Source organism: Balaenoptera musculus, chromosome 2 (genome assembly GCF_009873245.2).
Source record: "Balaenoptera musculus isolate JJ_BM4_2016_0621 chromosome 2, mBalMus1.pri.v3, whole genome shotgun sequence".
In the NCBI taxonomy this organism is placed as follows: domain Eukaryota; kingdom Metazoa; phylum Chordata; class Mammalia; order Artiodactyla; family Balaenopteridae; genus Balaenoptera; species Balaenoptera musculus.
In genome coordinates this window covers 50,490,201-50,508,974 of record NC_045786.1, presented here as the reverse complement: position 1 = coordinate 50,508,974, position 18,774 = coordinate 50,490,201, and the positions used below count along the sequence as shown (strand labels likewise).

Genomic DNA, 18,774 nt, shown 5'->3' with positions numbered 1-18,774 from the left:
GAAGGAACAAGAAATAGCCCCAGAAAAACAACTAAATTAAGAGGAGGTAGGCAACCTTCCAGAAAAAGAATTCAGAATAATGACAGTGAAGATGATCCAGAACCTCGGAAAAAGAATGGAGGCAAAGATCAAAAAGATGCAAGAAATGTTTTAAAAAGACATAGAAGAATTAAAGAACAAACAGAGATGAACAATAAATAACTGAAATGAAAACTACACTAGAAGGAATCAATAGCAGAATAACTGAGGCAAAAGAATGGATAAGTGACCTGGAAGACAGAATGGTGGAATTCACTGCTGTGGAACAGAATAAAGAAAAAAAGAATGAAAAGAAATGAAGACAGCCTAAGAGAACTCTGGGACAACATTAAACTCAACAACATTTGCATTATATGGGTCCCAGAAGGAGAAGAGAGAGAGAAAGGACCAGAGAAAATATTTGAAGAGATAATAGTGGAAAACTTCCCTAAAATGGGAAAGGAACTAGCCACCCAAGTCCAGGAAGCGCAGAGAGTCCCATACAGGATAAACCCAAGGAGAAACATGCCAAGACACATAGTAATCAAATTGGCAGAAATTAAGTACAAAGAAAACTTACTGAAAGCAGCAAGGGAAAAAAGACAAATAACATACAGGGGAACTCCCATAAGGTTAACAGCTGATTTCTCAGCAGAAACTCTACAAGCCAGAGGGAGTGGCATGACACATTTAAAGTGATGAAAGGGAAGAAACTACAACCAAGATTACCCGGCAAGGATCTCATTCACATTCGATGGAGAAATCAAAAGCTTTACAGACAAGCAAAAGCTAACAGAATTCAGCACCACCAAACCAGCTCTACAACACATGCTAAAGGAACTTCTCTAACTGGGAAACACAAGAGAAGAAAAGGACCTACAAAAACAAACTCAAAACAATTAAGAAAATGGTCATAGAACATACATACCAATAATTACCTTAAACGTGAATGGATTAAATGCTCCAACCAAAAGACACAGGCTTGCTGAATGGATACAAAAACAAAACCCATATATATGCTGTCTACAAGAGACCCACTTCAGACCTAGGGACACATACAGACTGAAAATGAGGGGATAGAAAAAGATATTCCATGCAAATGGAAATCAAAAGAAAGCTGGAGTAACAATACTCATATCAGATAAAATAGACTTTAAAATAAAGAAAGTTACAAGAGACAAGGAAGGACACTACATAATGATCCAGGGATCAATCCAAGAAGAAGATATAACAATTATAAACATATATGCACCCAACATAGGAGCACCTCAATACATAAGACAACTGCTAACAGCTATAAAAGAGGAAATCGACAGTAACCACAGTAATAGTGGGGGACTTTAACACCTCACTTACACCAATAGGCAGATCATCCAAAATGCAAATAAATAAGGAAGAAGAAGCTTTAAATGACAAAATAGACCAGACAGATTTAATTGATATTTATAGGACATTCCATCCAAAAACAGCAGATTAAACTTTCTTCTCAAATGCGCACGGAACATTCTCCAGGATAGATCACATCTTGGGTCACAAATGAAGCCTCAGTAAACTTAAGGAAATTGAAATCATATCAAGCATCTTTTCTGACCACAACGCTATGAGATTAGAAATCAATTACAGGGAAAAAACATAAAAAACACAAACACATGGAAGCTAAACAATACATTACTTAATAACGAAGAGATCACTGAAGAAATCAAAGAGGAAATCAAAAAATACCTAGAGACAAATGACAATGAAAATATGATGATCCAAAACGTATGGGATGCAGCAAAAGCAGTTCTAAGAGGGAAGTTTATAGCAATAGAAGCGTATCTCAAAAAACAAGAAAAATCTCAAATAAACAATCTAAGCTTACACCTAAAGGGACTAGATAAAGAAGAACAAACAAAACCCAAAGTTAGCAGAAGGAAAGAAATCATAAAGATCAGAGCAGAAATAAATGAAATAGAAACAAAGAAAGCAACAGCAAAGATCAATAAAACTAAAAGCTGGTTCTTTGAGAAGATAAACAAAATTGATAAACCATTAGCCAGACTCATCAAGAAAAAAAAGGAGAAGACTCAAATCAATAGAATTAGAAATGAAAAAGGAGAAGTAACAACTGACACTGCAGAAATACAAACGATCATGAGAGATTACTACAAGTAACTCTATGGCAATAAAATGGACAACCTGGAAGAAATGGACAAATTCTTAGAAAGGTATATATAACCTTCCAAGACTGAACCAGGAAGAAATAGAAAATATGAACAGACTAATCACAAGTAATGAAATTGAAACTGTGATTAAAAATCTTCCAACAAACAAAAGTCCAAGACCAGATGGCTTCACAGGTGAATTCTATCAAACATTTAGAGAAAAGCTAACACCCATCCTTCTCACTCTTCCAAAAAACTGCAGAGGAAGGAACACTCCCAAACTCATTCTATGAGGTCACCATCACCGTGATACCAAAACCAAAGATACTACAAAAAAAAGAAGGGCTTCCCTGGTGGCGCAGTGGTTGAGAATCTGCCTGCCAATGCAGGAGACACGGGTTCGAGCCCTGGTCTGGGAGGATCCCACATGCCGCGGAGCAAATGGGCCCATGAGCCACGATTGCTGAGCCTGCGCGTCTGGAGCCTGTGCTCCGCAACGGGAGAGGCCGCGATAGTGAGAGGCCCGCGCACCCTGATGAAGAGAGGCCCCCGCTTGCCACGGCTAGAGAGAGCCCTCACACAGAAACGAGGATCCAACACAGCCATTAATAAATAAATAAAGCACACCTAGTATAGTGTAATTAAAAAAAAAAAAATTACAGACCAATATCACTGATGAATATAGATGCAAAAATCCTCAACAAAATACTAGCAAACAGAATCCAACAACACATTAAAAGGATCATACACCATGATCAAGTGGGATTTATCCCAGGGATACAAGGATTCTTCAATATACGCAAATCAATCAGTGTGATATACCATATGAACAAATTGAAGAATAAAAACCATATGATCATCTCAATAGATACAGAACAAGCTATTGACAAAATTCAACACCCATTTATGATAAAAACTCTCCAGAAATGGGCATAGAGGGAACCTACTTCAACATAATAAAGTCCATATACAACAAACCCACAGCAAACATCATTCTCAATGGTGAAAAACTGAAAGCATTTCCTCTAAGATCAGGAACAAGACAAGGATGTCCACTCTCACCACTATTATTCAACATAGTTTTGGAAGTCCTAGCCACGGCAATCAGGGAAGAAAAAGAAATAAAAGGAATACAAATTGGAAAAGAAGAAGTAAAACTGTCACTGTTTGCAGATGACATGATACTATACATAGAGAATCCTAAAGATGCCACCAGAAAACTACTAGAGCTAATCAATGAATCTGGTAAAGTTGCAGGATACAAAATTAATGCACAGAAATCTCTTGCATTCCTCTACACTAATGATGAAAAATCTGAATGAGAAATTAAGGGAACACTCCCACTTACCACTGGAACAAAAAGAATAAAATACCTAGGAATTAACCTACCTGGGGAGAGAAAAGACCTGTATGCAGAAAATTGTAAGACACTGATGAAAGAAATTAAAGATGATACCAACAGATGGAGAGATATACCATGTTCCTGGATTGGAAGAATCAATATTGTGAAAATGACTATACGACCCAAAGCAATCTACAGATTCAATGCAATCCCTATCAAATTACCAATGGCATTGTTTACAGAACTAGAACAAAAACTCTTAAAATTTGTATGGAGACACAAAAGACCCCGAATAGCCAAAGCAGTCTTGAGGGAAAAAAATGGAGCTGGAGGAATCAGACTCCCTGACTTCAGACTATACAACAAAGCTACAGTAATCAAGACAACATGGTACTGGCACAAAAACAGAAATATAGATCAATGGAACAGAAAGCCCAGAGATAAACCCATGCACGTATGGTCAACTAATCTATGACAAAGGAGGCAAGGATATACAATGGAGAAAAGACAGTCTCTTCAATAAGGGAACACTGGACAGCTACCTGTAAAAGAACGAAATTAGAACACTCCCTAACACCATACACTAAAATAAACTCAAAATGGATTAGAGACCTAAATGTAAGACCGGACACTATATAACTCTTAGAGGAAAACATAGGAAGAACACTCTTTGACATAAATCACAGCAAGATCTTTTTTGATCCACCTCCTAGAGTAATGGAAATAGAAAGAAAACTAAACAAATGGGACCTAATGAAACTTAAAAGCCTTTGCACAGCAAAGGAAACCATAAACAAGACGAAAAGACAACCCTCAGAATGGGAGAAAATATTTGCAAATGAATCATCGGACAAAGGATCAATCTCCAAAATACATTAACAGCTCATGCAGCTCAATATTAAAAAAACAAACAACCCAATCCAAAAATGGGGGAAAGACCTAAATAGACATTTCTCCAAAGAAGACATACAGATGCCCAAGAGGCACATGAAAAGCTGCTCAACATCACTAATTATTAGAGAAATGCCAAATCAAAACTACAATGAGGTATCACCTCACACCGGTTAGAATGGGCATCATCAGAAAATCTACAAACAACAAATGCTGGAGAGGGTGTGGAGAAAAGGGAACCCTCTTGCACTGCTGGTGGGAATGTAAATTGGTGCAGCCACTAAGTAGAACAGTATGGAGGTTCCTTAAAGAACTAAAAATAGAATTACCATATGACCCAGCAATCCCACTACTGGGCATATACCCAGAGAAAACCATAATTCAAAAAGATACATGCATCAGCTCGGTGCTTTGTGACCACCTAGAGGGGTGGGATAGGGACGGTGGGAGGGAGGGAGACGCAAGAGGGAAGAGATATGGGGATATATGTATATGTATGACTGATTCACTTTGTTATAAAGCAGAAACTAACACACCATTGTAAAGCAAATATACTCCAATAAAGATGTTAAAAAAAAAAAAAGACACATGCACCCCAATGTTCATTGCAGCACTATTTACAATAGCCAGGTCATGGAAGCAATCTAAATGCCCATCGACAGACGAATGGATAAAGAAGATATGGTACATATATACAATGGAATATTATTCAGCCATAAAAAGGAACAAAATTGGGTCATTTGTAGAGACATGGATGAATCCAGAGACTGTCATACAGAGTGAAATAAGTCAGAAAGACAAAAACAAATATCGTATATTAATGCATATATGTGGAACCTCAAAAAATGGTACAGATGAACTGGTTTCCAGGGCAGAAATTGAGACACGGATGTAGAGAACAAACGTATGGACACCAAGGGGGGAAAGCGGCGGGGGCTGGGGGGGAGGTGTGGTGGTGTGATGAATTGGGAGATTGGGATTGACATATATACACTAATATGTATTAAATGGATAACTAATAAGAACTTGCTGTATAAAAAAATAAATAAAATAAAATTAAAAAAAAAAAAAAGACTCCGTGCTCCCAATGCAGGGGAAGAACCGATGTGCCGCAACTAAGATCCGGCACAGCCAAATAAAATAATTAAATAAATATTTTTTTAAAAAACAAGCAAATTAAACATGAAATATATGTTAGCTACATATATTATAATATATTAATATATATTTTTAAAATTTATATGTAGTATGTATATAGTTTGAATTTTTTTCCTTAGGCTTAGTAGATACTCTTACTTGATTTCTTCCTTTTTCTATACATAGTCTATCAATGAAAAGCAGGGGAAGAAAGAGTGCCGAGTCAATACTGCTCCAGGACCCATTTTAATGTAAACCTCATTTTTCACCAAACTTCAATCAAGCTGCTTAAAAAAGGGTAGAATCCTAAAATTTTCAAGTTTCCTTAGAAATCATCTTGTATTGTAATCCCTACCCCTTCAGCAAAGAAGAAACTGAGAGCCAAGGAGAAAAGTGAACCCTCTAGAATCTCAGTTCCAACAGCTAGGAACTTTTCTACTATAACATGGCAGTTGTTCTTCTAGTCATTCACATACTATCTTCTCAATGTTTCTCCTAATTATGTACCACTCTGTACATCATTATTTACCTATTTTTCCTTTACATCAATTCTCTTTTTCACTTTAATAAATGTATTTAAAACAAACTTTATTAATGCTATAATAGAAAAATTAGTATAACTTGCCACAAGTGAAAGATGGTCATTAAAAACAATGAAAACATAATTAAATATAAAGTAAAATGAAAGCAATTAAATATAATGTTGGTATGTATGTATGGGTGTATCACATTATTACTTATAGTTTCTATGATTATATGGTAAATATGTATATAGAGCATACCTATATATAATATATAGAATAATGGTAAGTATAAGTAACATGATTTCATGATAACTATACATATTTATATAAAACATATTTATATAAAGTATGCTATATGTTTATAATCATAGTAACTATAAATAAAACAAATCAAATTGCCTAATTTGTAAAAATGCATACCTGAAAATAATTTCCTCAGTAAGAACAGGATTGTAAAAAATTAGTATTAAAGAGGGATTCAGCTCCATTTTACTTAGGAAGACAACTCCAATTTTTAGTTTTAAGTAAACCAGATCAAAGAATCCCATCTCACATGCGTACTTAATCAGAAAAGGGAAAGGTTTGGGCAACCTTCTTTGATAGGGTTGGAATACTGAAAATTAATTCCTAATCATAAAATTAACTTTTGTTCAACAAACTTTTGCCTCAAGATCATTTCAGAAGCCTTCTTCTTAAATGTGAAAATGTACCTGGCAATTTTCAAACAGCAATGGGAAATGGGTACTATGTCCATTCATTTCTGCCATGCAATTTGGGGAAAATACTTTTTAAAAAGCCTTTTATCAGGTCTTCCAAGTGTCTTTTCATAATATTCAGAATATGTTCAAAGCCAGTTCATCAGAGAAATAAGTCCATAACCATAGGATTCAGACAATGAATACGTTTTCTATTATGTATTAAATGGCTGAACGGAGAAATGAAGTTTTTCAAGGGCCCCGGTACATAATAACAGCAAAGCATTTTACATGCCTTATGTCCTTAAATTGTTAACACCTCTTTATGACATAGGCATTATTATTACTCCCATTTTAAATCTGAGAAAACTGAAGCCTAGGCAATAAATACCACTTCCCCAAGGTCACAGGTGCTAAATAGTGGAGCCAAGACTCAATCCAGGTCTATGTGACTCCAGAACAGCACGTTAATAGTTGTATTCTGCTGCCTTAGTAAGACAGGATCAGTACCTAAAGCCCTGCATCAGTTTTCCCAGAGCAGCTAGTCTCAGGCACCAAGTACCAGCCTTGACCAGGGAGGGACACTGGGTTCAGGGACCCAAGGTCAATAGTCTGGCTATCACTAGCCCAGCCGTACCAGAGAAACCCTTATCTCACTGCTGGCAAAGGAGCATGGTGGGAGAGAAGAAAAAGCCAAAGACTACCAACCCCAGCTAAAGAAACCTCACCACCACTCCCACTGCCTGGTTCCTTCCCTCCTCCTCCTTCCTTCCATCCTTAATGACCATGCCAGGGACACCACAATCCTTTAAGCTGCAGCTGCTGCCCCCTCCCGCTTGCCCACACTTTGGGATACAGATCTTCCTTGACCTACTATGCTACTCTTGCACAATTTAAAATTCACATTGTGCCTTAAAAGAAAATACAGAGAATGTCTTCAGCAAGTATACTAATGTCTGTAACCATTTAGAAAAATTTTTATTTTTAAACTTTTAACATTTTGCCATAGTTTCTCATTCTCTGTCCCCCTTCCCTCATGGAGTGAAGAATATTTTCTTATATAACCAAAATACAGTTATCAAACTCAGAAAATATATCATTTATACAATACTCTAAAATGCAGGCCATATTCCATTTTTGTCAATTATCCCAATAATGTTCTTTAGAGGTTTTTTTTTCCCTCTTCAGTACAAGATCTTTACAGGTTCACATATCACATTTAGCTGTCCGTCTTTTTAGTCTCCTTTAATCTAAAGTTTCTTGGCCTTTGCCTTTCATGACATTGACATTGTGAAGAATGAGAGCCAGTTATTCTACAGAATATTCCTCAATTTAGGTCTGTCTTATGTTTCCTCACATTTAAATTCCCAGCCAAAACACTACATAAGTGATCTTGTATCCTTCTTAGGGTATCATATGCAGAGGCATTTGATGTCCATCTACCCCTTACTGATGTTTATTTTGATCACTTGATCAAAGTGTCATCCAATTTCTCTGCTGTACAGACCTATTTCCCTCTTGCAAATAACAAGCAATCTATGGGAAGATAAAACCATATAAATATCCTACTCCTCATCAAACTTTTCCCCTGGATTGAGAACCCTCTGATGATTCTTACCTGAACCAATCTATACCATGACAATTATAAAATGATGGTCTTTGGATTCCACTACTCCCTCCACATTTATCAACCATAAGGAAGAGCCCTCCTCTCTGCTATGTATTATTTATTTATCTATTTATTATCAGTAATGGATTTATATATTCCTCTTTTATTCAATGGTTATAATTCATTACTCTTCTAATTTTGATGCTCAAATTATCCTCAACTTGGCCAGTGGGACCCCTCCTTTCAAGCTGGGACCTGTGTCTTTTTAACATTCTTAGAGCACTTTATTACTTTCTGGCCCAACAGGATGCTCCAGGCTCATCTGGTACCTTCCTGAGCCATCCCTAGAATAAGTCATTTATCCAAGTGAATCTGGTTGCTTTTACTGGGCAATGGTAGAAGTCAAGATCTGAGTGGTGCTGGGTGTGCTCACTACTACTGTAGCGCCATTCTTCTAAGCCATTTCTAGGAAATACATAAATAAAATGTGAACCTATGTTCATATTGACACCTCCAATTCTCACAAGGTTCTTCTCTGCCTTCCCTGTGCCATATTTGTACTTCCCTTCTTACATAGTAAGAACCCTGGCTTGCAGCAACATCAATGCATTTATTCATTTCCTTAATCCAGAGTTTCTCAACTGCAGCCCTATTGACATTTAAGACCAGATAACAATTCTTTGTTGGGGGGTGGGGGGGTTGGAAATCCTGTGTACTGAAGCAGGTTTAGTAGCACAACTTCCTGACTTCCACCTTTGCATGTTTTCAAGATAATTATATTTCCAGACAGTAAGACAGACAAGATCATAAGGAAAATAATGATCGAACTCAAGTGAAATTTGCCCTGTTTATCTGATAAGGTATTTATTGACTATCATTAGAGAGAAATGTATTTTCAGAACAGCCTAGGGTAAGGAATAAAACATCAAGTGTTTCAATGTTTAGTTATACGTAAAAAATAATATAATATAGATAACAAAAACACAGAAGCAAGAAGAGACTTACACATTCCCATAATAATATTCTAGCTCTATATAGCATTCCAGGTTACAACCATAGCTTTTATAGACAAAGAATATAAAATGAGCAGAGAACAAAAATCTTTAACCTGCATAATTTTACTTCATTTTACTGTGGCTGTTATAAACAGAAGGAAGACTCCTAATAGAGTCCAGCCTTTCATTCCTAAAGGAAATCTAGATAATGATTTATTATTTTTAGCGCAGAAAGATTATTTTATGTAATTAATTAACAGCAAAAAATGCATCCCAAGAAATTTTGGTATATTTTCATTATACTTCTCTCATCCAAAGATGTGAGTCTTTAAATTTCAACTAATTTGACTGTGTACCTCCAAAGAATTACGATACAGTTTAAACCCAAAACCCTAAAACAGTATTATGTACTTAAGAAAATATACACTTAACATTGATCACCTAATCGATATAATGTTTTTTTGCAACACTCTCAACTTTACACAAGAAAGGATTTCATAGTCCAGCTACTCAAAAAACAAAAAAATTCACTTTATACAACCTTCAGCTAAGGATGTAAAGACAATGTTAGAAGCTGCTATCCTAACAAAGAGAGCCAAATAATCTACAGAAGCATAATTTTTTGAACCTATCAAAAGGCTGAGGTTGCAAGGCAACCACGTGAATTCTAAAGGATGACAAGCCTCTCTGAGGAAACAGGACACATAAACTGATTCACCTTTGGCAGAACACGGGAGAAATAGGCTGCTACTACAAAAGCTGGTAAGAAGAAATCAGCTGACACTGCAGAAATGCAAAGGATCATGAGAGATTACTACAAGCAACTATATGCCAATAAAAAAGAAATCAGCTGACATTTTAATGTTTCCTTAAAGGCTAAGTGGGCTGGTATGACAGTTTAGAATCTCTGGAAACCCCAAACAAAGGAGTGTTAGTGTTCTTTTCTATGTGCCCACAAGAAAGATTGGGGGACAGTACAAAACATGTGAGAGAGGCCCCCCCTGGTGACACCCAAATACAAATTCCTGTCTTCTTACCAGATATCAGAGTTGTCTACTAGATACATGACTCTGGACTACAGTCAAGTAAATTTCTCTTACCCTTCGTTTTCAAATCTGTAAAATGGGAATAATATATTTCACATAGAGTTTTGTGAGGATTCATCGAGATAAAGTACCTGTTTAGCACTTGGCAAATATCAGGTGCTTAAAAATTTATAGTCATTATTCAATATTCAAACTCCAAGTACCCATTTGTTGATAAAATTAATGAGGGCAGCATAGGCTTGGCTGCCACCTAGGGAACATGTAAATGGCAAAGAAGCCCCAAAACAGAAGTACATAAGCAAACAAAAGATCAATTTTAAATTCTGCTAATTTACTATTTAGAGAAATGCATCAGATATCGTAAACCTATAAAAAACTTACACTTACAATGAGAGGAAAAGGTAGTTATCTGGAAGAAAACGGTGATTCTCTTTTATGAAAGGAAGAATTATCTTTTAATTTACCTGGATTGAAAGTTCATGATTTACATACACTGTATTTTCATCATGAGCATTTACTCTCTTTAACGCATTTTAATTTTATACCACAGACATCACAATGAGTGAACTGGATTTACTGACAGGATTCTTTATTGTCTGAGGGGCTTCTGACTACAGAGAAACACTTGTTATTCTCTATGCTTTTTTTAATGTTCATTTTCCTTAATTATATATGTAATTGAAAAATAAACAACATTAGATGTTTAGAAGAAAATTCATATTTTTAGTTTCAATGATGAAAATAAAAGATAAAAGCAAAAATAAACTAGGATATTTAGAATCAATCCAGAGCATTTTTTTCTCCCCATGGGCATAAACACAGTCTAGGTCAACCACACACTGCCTAGGGACTATACTAGTAGGGAAGGACAGCTAAATCAAGAAGTTCAGAATGAAACAGTAGAACATGAAAACTGCACAGAAAAGATAGAAGAGGGACCTAAGTTAACCAATCCTGGAACCACCCTAACTCTGAACTTCTTGTTAGATGAGATGATAAAATCCTTACTGTTTTGATTAGCCTCTCTGTTACTTGGAACAGAAAGCATCCTACCTGATGCATAAATGCAGACAGTTTAAGAGCTGATTATAATCTGCTCCCAAAAAGACAAGTAAATTATAGATCACTTAAAAATATTTCAGTTAGGTTATTTTCACATCAAAACATAAATATTCTTTCCATCTATAGCTTCATTTTGTAATTTTTATTCTAGACATAAAAAAGATGTGCAAATGCTCATAAGGCCAAAACCTTCTAAGTCAAAATACCAGATAATACAGAAAGCTAAAAATAGAAAACAAAAATATCTTGTAAATAAATATAGACCATACAACAAAACACATATATAGCTTAAAAAAATGAAAGATTTTCCTATGCAGTCTAAAGAAAGCTCACTGTTTCTGGTATCCACAGGCACCCAGTATAGCAGTCTTTACAAGAAATGATGTGAGTTGAGCACACAATTAAAGATTGCTAAACAACAGTAGTATTGGGTGACAGAAGGCAGCATTCAAAGATAAGCAATCAGGGACTTCCCTGGTGGCGCAGTGGTTAAGAATCCACCTGACAATGCAGGGGACACAGGTTCGAGCCCTGGTCTGGGAGGATCCCGCATGCCGCGGAGCAACTAAGCCCGTGCACCACAACTACTGAGGCTGCGCTCTAGAGCTCGCGAGCCACAACTGCTGAGGCCCAGGCACCTAGAGCTGTGCTCTGCAACAAGAGAAGCCACCACAATGAGAAGGCCGCACACTGCAAGGAAGAGTAGCTCCCACTCGCCGCAACTAGAGAAAGCCTGTGCGCAGCAATGAAGACCCAATGCAACCAAAAATAAGTTTTAAAAATTAATTTATTAAAAAAAAGATGAGCAATCAATTCTTGTAATATACATAGATCATAATCATATGCTAACTTAAAGACAGATTAATAAATGACTGTAACAAAGACAGAGATAGTGGAACAGTAAGCTTGTTGATTTAGCTACTCATTGTTTTCTAAAATTCAAAAGTACCTTAAAAGACTGCTTCAAAATTCTCTCACATCCAGCCAACCAATCAAAATTCAGTATCTGTTTCAGAACGGTTCTGCCAGCATAGTGAGATAGGTTTGTTCTTCACTGTAATAAGAAACCCCATGGCTACAGCTCCAATTAGAGTATCCATGAACCAAAAGAAACATGAATATAGCATTATTTTACTGGCATTCAGTACCCAAAAGACATTCTACATCATCAACTGACAGCATAAAAGTGAGGCAGCTGACAGGTGATTTTTTATTTTTTTAGAATGTGCCTCAGACTAAGCTTTTTTGAAAAGGGCTTACTGAAAAAGAATATTTATTCCAAACCGAGATCCTGAAGAAGCAGTGAAACGGTTAATACTTATTTTAATTGCCTTTCACTGATTTTTAGTAGGCAGTAACAAGTACTGGTAAAATAAAAGTCTTGAACTCTGGTGTTAAGAGAAGCCAATATTTAAGATGCATTTATGCTGTGTCACCTCATTACCTCAATGTTCACTTGTCCTCTCAAAACTAAGGAAAACACAAAAAGAATGAAATTAAATGACTGAATTAAGATCCAGATGTAGTCCTTTACAAATGCTAACAATTATCTACTGACTATGAAAAGCTAGTCAAGATATCAGTATTGTAATTTTGTCTGATTTCTTCAGAGACAATATAAAATGGACATGAATTTGCTAGATAGTATTTTCCCATTCTATCTCTTCTAAAATAATTTTAATGAAGAAAAAGGCTTTACTTCACTTTCAAGTAAACGTTATTATGTATTTTTAAGTATTTTAATTTTCTCAGCTGTTTATCCTCTAAGTTCAACACATAATTTTAAACATTGAAGATCTATAATTTATTTGTAAGAACAAGACTGTAGTTTGATACATAACCATTAAATTCAATCATGTTCCCCAAGGGAAAAGTTCTCATTTTTAAGTCAACACAGTTCTTATTTTTAAGTAGTAAAATAGCAAATATACTAGCCTTGGAGTCAAAAGAGCCAATTTTAAACCCTGGCCCTGCCATTAACTAATGATCTTGAGCAAGTCACTTAATCTCTCTGGGCCACAGTTTGTTCATTTTTAAAATGGAACAGATACCAAGTATTTCACAGAGCATGTGAATGTTAACGTAAATGAGGAAGTATATTAAAGCATCTACAGCACAATCAATGCATAGTATACACAGGTCTTCCATAAAAGTTCAATAAATGCTTTCTTATTCAGTCATTCTCAGTTTTGTTTATTCGCTTGGTTCAAAAATCACAGAGGAGTAGCTTATGGTAGTGGTTAAGAAGACAGGTTCCGCGGTGAGCCCGCCTGGATTCAAACCTCAGCTCCACCACTTACTACATGTGTCACCTCGAGGAAGTTATTCAACTTCTCTAAGCTTCAAGTGCCACATCTTAAAAATACTAGAATAATAATAATAATGCTCATACACGTGTAAGAATTAAGAGATAACATATATAAAATACCTACCTTAGTATGCAGCACAAGCAAGTTTACAAATGTTAAGAAAATCATAACAAATGCATTCAAACTGTTGTGAAATATGCATAAAAGACAAACACCAGGAACTCAGAGTATCAACCTACTACAAAGGCCTCAGCCACCACCTGAACACCAGAACCACATGGTTGTCCTTATGGGCCCTCTATTCCCAACCACATTCTCAACTACTCAACCTGGGTGTCCTACAGGTATCTTGAAATCCAAGGTTTTTTAAAACCAAACACATCAAGTCTATTTCTTTTCTGTATTCACACCTTTGCTGCTGTGCTCCAATCCAATGGTTACACTGCTACCTGTAATGTTTTTTAAACATCTTATCTAGCCAAATCATTCCCATTTATAAAATCTCCACTGACTCCACACTGCCTACAAGGTTAAAGCCATTACAAGATCTGGTTCCAACTCATGTCTCCAGTCACAGCACAGTACTCCATTTCCAGGAACAGCCACTAAACACTCTAGCCTAGGTCGTGCAATAGCCCACTACCTGGTCTCAGCAGGCATTCTTATTTCTCTCTAATCCAATTTCCCCATTTTCATTAGATTGATTTTAAAATGCAGTAATGTCACTTGCCACTGTTTTTAAAGTCTAAGCCCGTAACATGGCCTAGAAAGCCCTATCTAATCTTCGCCCTGTCTCTACCCACCACCCTCTTCCCCTGCCACTCTTTCTCTTGCCCAGTAAGCGTCTGAGCACAGGCCTTTCTGTGCTTAGAAAGCTAACTCCTTTCCGCTGCAGGGCCTTTATACATACTACCAGCTTGCTATCTCTTGCTAGGTCTCAACCCAAACACCTCCTCTTACTAAGAGTCCTACACATCCTTTATGTCTCAGTATTACCATTATTTCCTCCACGAAATGTTCCCAACTATGTTGGGACACCTTCTAATACACTTTCAGAGCACACTGTACTTCTCTTTTATGGCATTTACCACAAATAAATTACTTGTACAAATGAATGTTTAATTTCTTTTTTTCCCCCTGCCAAACTGTAAGCTCAGGGAGGGAGAGGATCAAGTCTGCTGTATTTGCCCTTAAAACCTCAGAAGCTACCAAAGTGCCTAGCCCAAAACCAGATGGTCAATAAATAGTTGCTTAGTTAATGAATGGAAGCAATAAATCAAAGTGTAAGAAAGATTTCAGGCCCCAGGCTGTGAAAACTCTCTAAAAGCCAACCTTTTGAAGGCAGTCAGTTGTTCTTCACTGAACTGCAGGTCACTAACATTTATCCAATGTCTACATGTACCAATAGCTGTGTCAGAAATTAATGTACACTATCTCATTTAGTAGTCACAATAATCCTGTGAGGTAGTTAGCATTTGCTCCATTTCTAGGGTGAAGCAACTAAGGCCAAAATGGTTAGCTCTCATCCAAAGTCACCACAAGGAGGCAGAGTTAAAATTTTGGCTCTAATGCCATGTGTAGTATAACAGTATAGCATCACCAGTAGGACAATTTAAGCAGTGGCTGAAGAAAGGCTATCAATTAAAAATGTCATGGGGACATTTTTGTACAGGTATGATCCATCACTAAATAAGCTAAACTGCAAAACCTTCAAGGAGCAACGCAACTCCAATTTCATGAGTCTAGCATTAATATAATGTCTTCTAAACTATGTGTGGCTGTACAAGAGAAACCACAACATTGCACTATGTCCTCCCCCAATTCCAACATCAGAGGGCAATTTATCTGGCGCTACAATGGGCTGTCAAAATACAAAGGCTGTGTGCAGTTATCAGCTAACTGAGAGAGTTCTGACCTCCTACAAGGTCTCCATCTCCCAATCCCTCCTATTCCACACAGTGATGAAAATACCCTTCCCTGTCTGCCAAGGATATAAGTTTCAAGCGTTTGCAAAGGAACTTGAGCTTCTACCTACTTCCCACTACTGCTCCTGCTTCAATGTAACCTAAATAAATAAATAAATAAATAAGATTCCTCCCAATCTCTGTTCTTGGAGTAGAGGAATCACAATTTCTGGATTACCAACAGGGCTAGCCCTGGGTGGGAAAAAGGTAGGTGGGTATAGTTTAGACTAAGGTTCTCTCAGGTCCTACAGCTGTTTACTATTTATCCACCAAACAATAATAACTATATATTTCAATAAATGAATCAATAAAACTCTTTTATTTAATGCAGTGGCTCTCAAATTAAATGGATACTAAATTCAACTAAGGAGCTATAACATATATTTTGCATGCATGAACTTACCCTGGCCCCACAATAAAACTATCAAATCATAATTGAGACTAATGTCCAAGCAAGAGTAATTTTTAAAAGCTCCACATATTATTATGATGCACATCCCTAGCTCAGAGCAACTGTTTTATTATGTTACAGCACTAAACTCCTTATTCATTCAAACACTGGTTGGCTATGTGTGACAGTCAAGTGACAAAATCATATAAATGAAGATCTAATTGTATTATAACTACACATTGTACCTCATACACACATTTACATTCATTTCCATAGAGAAATACCTTCTCTATTTCCTTGAATAACATGGCTGTTTTAGTCTTTTTCTTTTTCCACATTCGATAATGAAGGACAAGAAAAATTTTATATCCCTCAAATGTCTTCTATGTGAGAAAGAAAATAGCTTAAACACACCAAGAAGCAGGGAGAACATACACTCTGGTGTACCTGGGACAGCCAGCTTTATGTTTATTGTATGGGTATAATTATTAAGCAAGACCCCTCACTCTCAAGAATATCCTGGTTTGATGATAAATTATATCAGAAGTAGGTCACTGTTTTCATTTCTATGTGATTTTTAATTGAGTTATAATTCATGTGTGCCATTAAGATCACCTTTTTAAAAGTGTACAATTTAGAGTTGTTTTTTTTTTTTGCAACCATCCCTACTAATTCCAGAACATTTTTATCATCCTAAAAAGAAGCCCAATGCCCATTAGCTATCAATCCCCATTCCTTCCGCTCCCCAACTCCTGAAAATTACTTTTCTACTTTCTGACTCTACAGATTTGCCTATTTAAGGCATCTCATAAAATGGAATCAGACAATATGCAGCCCTTTGTGTCTGGCTTCTTTCACTTAGCATAATGTTTTCAAGGCTCATCTGTGTTAAGTATTATCAGTACCTCGTTCCTTTTTTGGCTGAATAATGTTGTATTTTATGGATATACCACATTTTATTTATTCATTCAACAGTTGATGGATATTTGGTTGCTTCTATTCTTTAACTATTAACTGCTGTGAACAGTGGTGCGCAGATTTTTGTGTGGATATGTTTTCAATTCTCTTGGGTGTATGCCTAGGAGGAGAATTGCTGGGTCATGTGGTAACTTTATGTTTAACTTTTTGAGGGACCGCCAGGCTGTGCTCCAAGGGGTCTGAACCATTTTGCCGTCCTACCAGTAATGTACAAGGGTTCCAATTTCTACACACCCTCATCAACACTTGTTATTGTCTTTTTTATTACAACTATCCTAGTAGATGTAAAGTGATATCTCAATGTAGTTTTCATGCATTTCTCTAATGACTAATGATATAAAGCATCTTTTCATGAGCCTATTGGCCATTTGTATATCTTCTTTGGAGAAACGTATATTTCAAATCCTTTCGTAAACTGGGTTATTTGGCTTTTCATTGTTAACTTGTACGAGTTCTTTATATACTCTGGATACTAGACCCTTATCAGAAATATGATTTGCAAATATATTCTCCCATTCAGCAGGCTGTTTTTTCACTATCTTGACAGTATCCCCGGAAGGATAAAGTTTTTAATTTTGACAAAGTCCAATATGTCTTATTTCTTCTTTGGTTGCTTGCGTTTTTGGTGTCATATCTAAGAAACCACTGCCTCATTCAAGGTCTTGAAAACTTAAGTTTACATGGTTTTAGCTCTGACATTTAAGTCTTTGATCCACTTTGAGCCAATTTTTGTATATGGCGTAAAGCAAGGAAACAACTTTGTTCATTTACATGTGTATATCTAGGTGTCCCAGCACCGTTTATTAAAATGTCTATCATTTCCCCAGTGAATAGCCTTGGCACCCTTGTCAAAAGTCAATTCACCATAACAGGCAACAAGCATATGAAGACATGCCCAGTTTCATGAATATCTGGGAAATATAAATTAATGCAAGGCATTTTTTCTTCCACTAGATTAAAAAAGAAAGAAATTAAAACCACATCTGAATAAGCCAAAAAAAAGAAAAAAAGAATAAAGAAAAAATTTTTCCTTGTGATGAAAATGTGTAAGATTTAACGTGCTGACCATAATAAAAGTAAACTAAAATCTGTAACAAAAAAATCTTCAAATACTTGGGAAATAAACCATACAAGTCAGAATAATTTATGAATCAAGTGAAATTAGAAAATGTTTTTAACTGGTCAAAATTGAAGTAGAACATAGCAAAATATGTGGGATGCAGCTAAAGCAGTGCTTAGAAGGAAATGTACAACTTTATACGCTTACATTAGAAAATAAAAATGTCTCAAATTAACAGTCATAGCTGCCAATCTAAGAAACTAGAAAAATAAGAGCAAAATAAACCCAAAGCAAAGAAAGAAAGAAGATACAAGATTAGAAGTAAATGAAATCGAAAAGGGAAAAAAATAGAGAAAATCAATGAAATGAAAAACGGTTTCTCTGAAAAGACCAATAAATTGATAAATCTCTTATAAGACTCACAAACTAAGGGAGAAGATACAATATCAGAAATGAAGGAGAAAATATCACTACAGACCCCTGAGACATTAAAGGGAAAAGAAGGGACTACTAGAAACAATGCTTCACACATAAATTCGACACCTTTGGAGCAAATTGATCCATTCTTCAAAAACAAAAACTCAAAACAGATCAAAGACAAAGAGATTA

At 36.1% G+C, this 18,774-nt stretch overlaps 1 protein-coding gene across 9 annotated transcripts in view; it reads right to left on the bottom strand.

The window, feature by feature from the left end:
- MEF2A (myocyte enhancer factor 2A) overlaps nucleotides 1-18,774 on the bottom strand; it is a 165,865-nt gene that overhangs the window by 107,250 nt on the left and 39,841 nt on the right. The window contains exon 1 of one of the 9 annotated variants that reach the window (XM_036842211.1): nucleotides 4,546-4,557. The exons of the other annotated variants lie outside the window; for them this stretch is intronic. The gene's annotated coding sequence lies outside the window, so the exon portion shown is untranslated. Of the gene's footprint in view, nucleotides 1-4,545; nucleotides 4,558-18,774 lie in introns of those variants that run through there. 9 annotated transcript variants of the gene reach the window in all.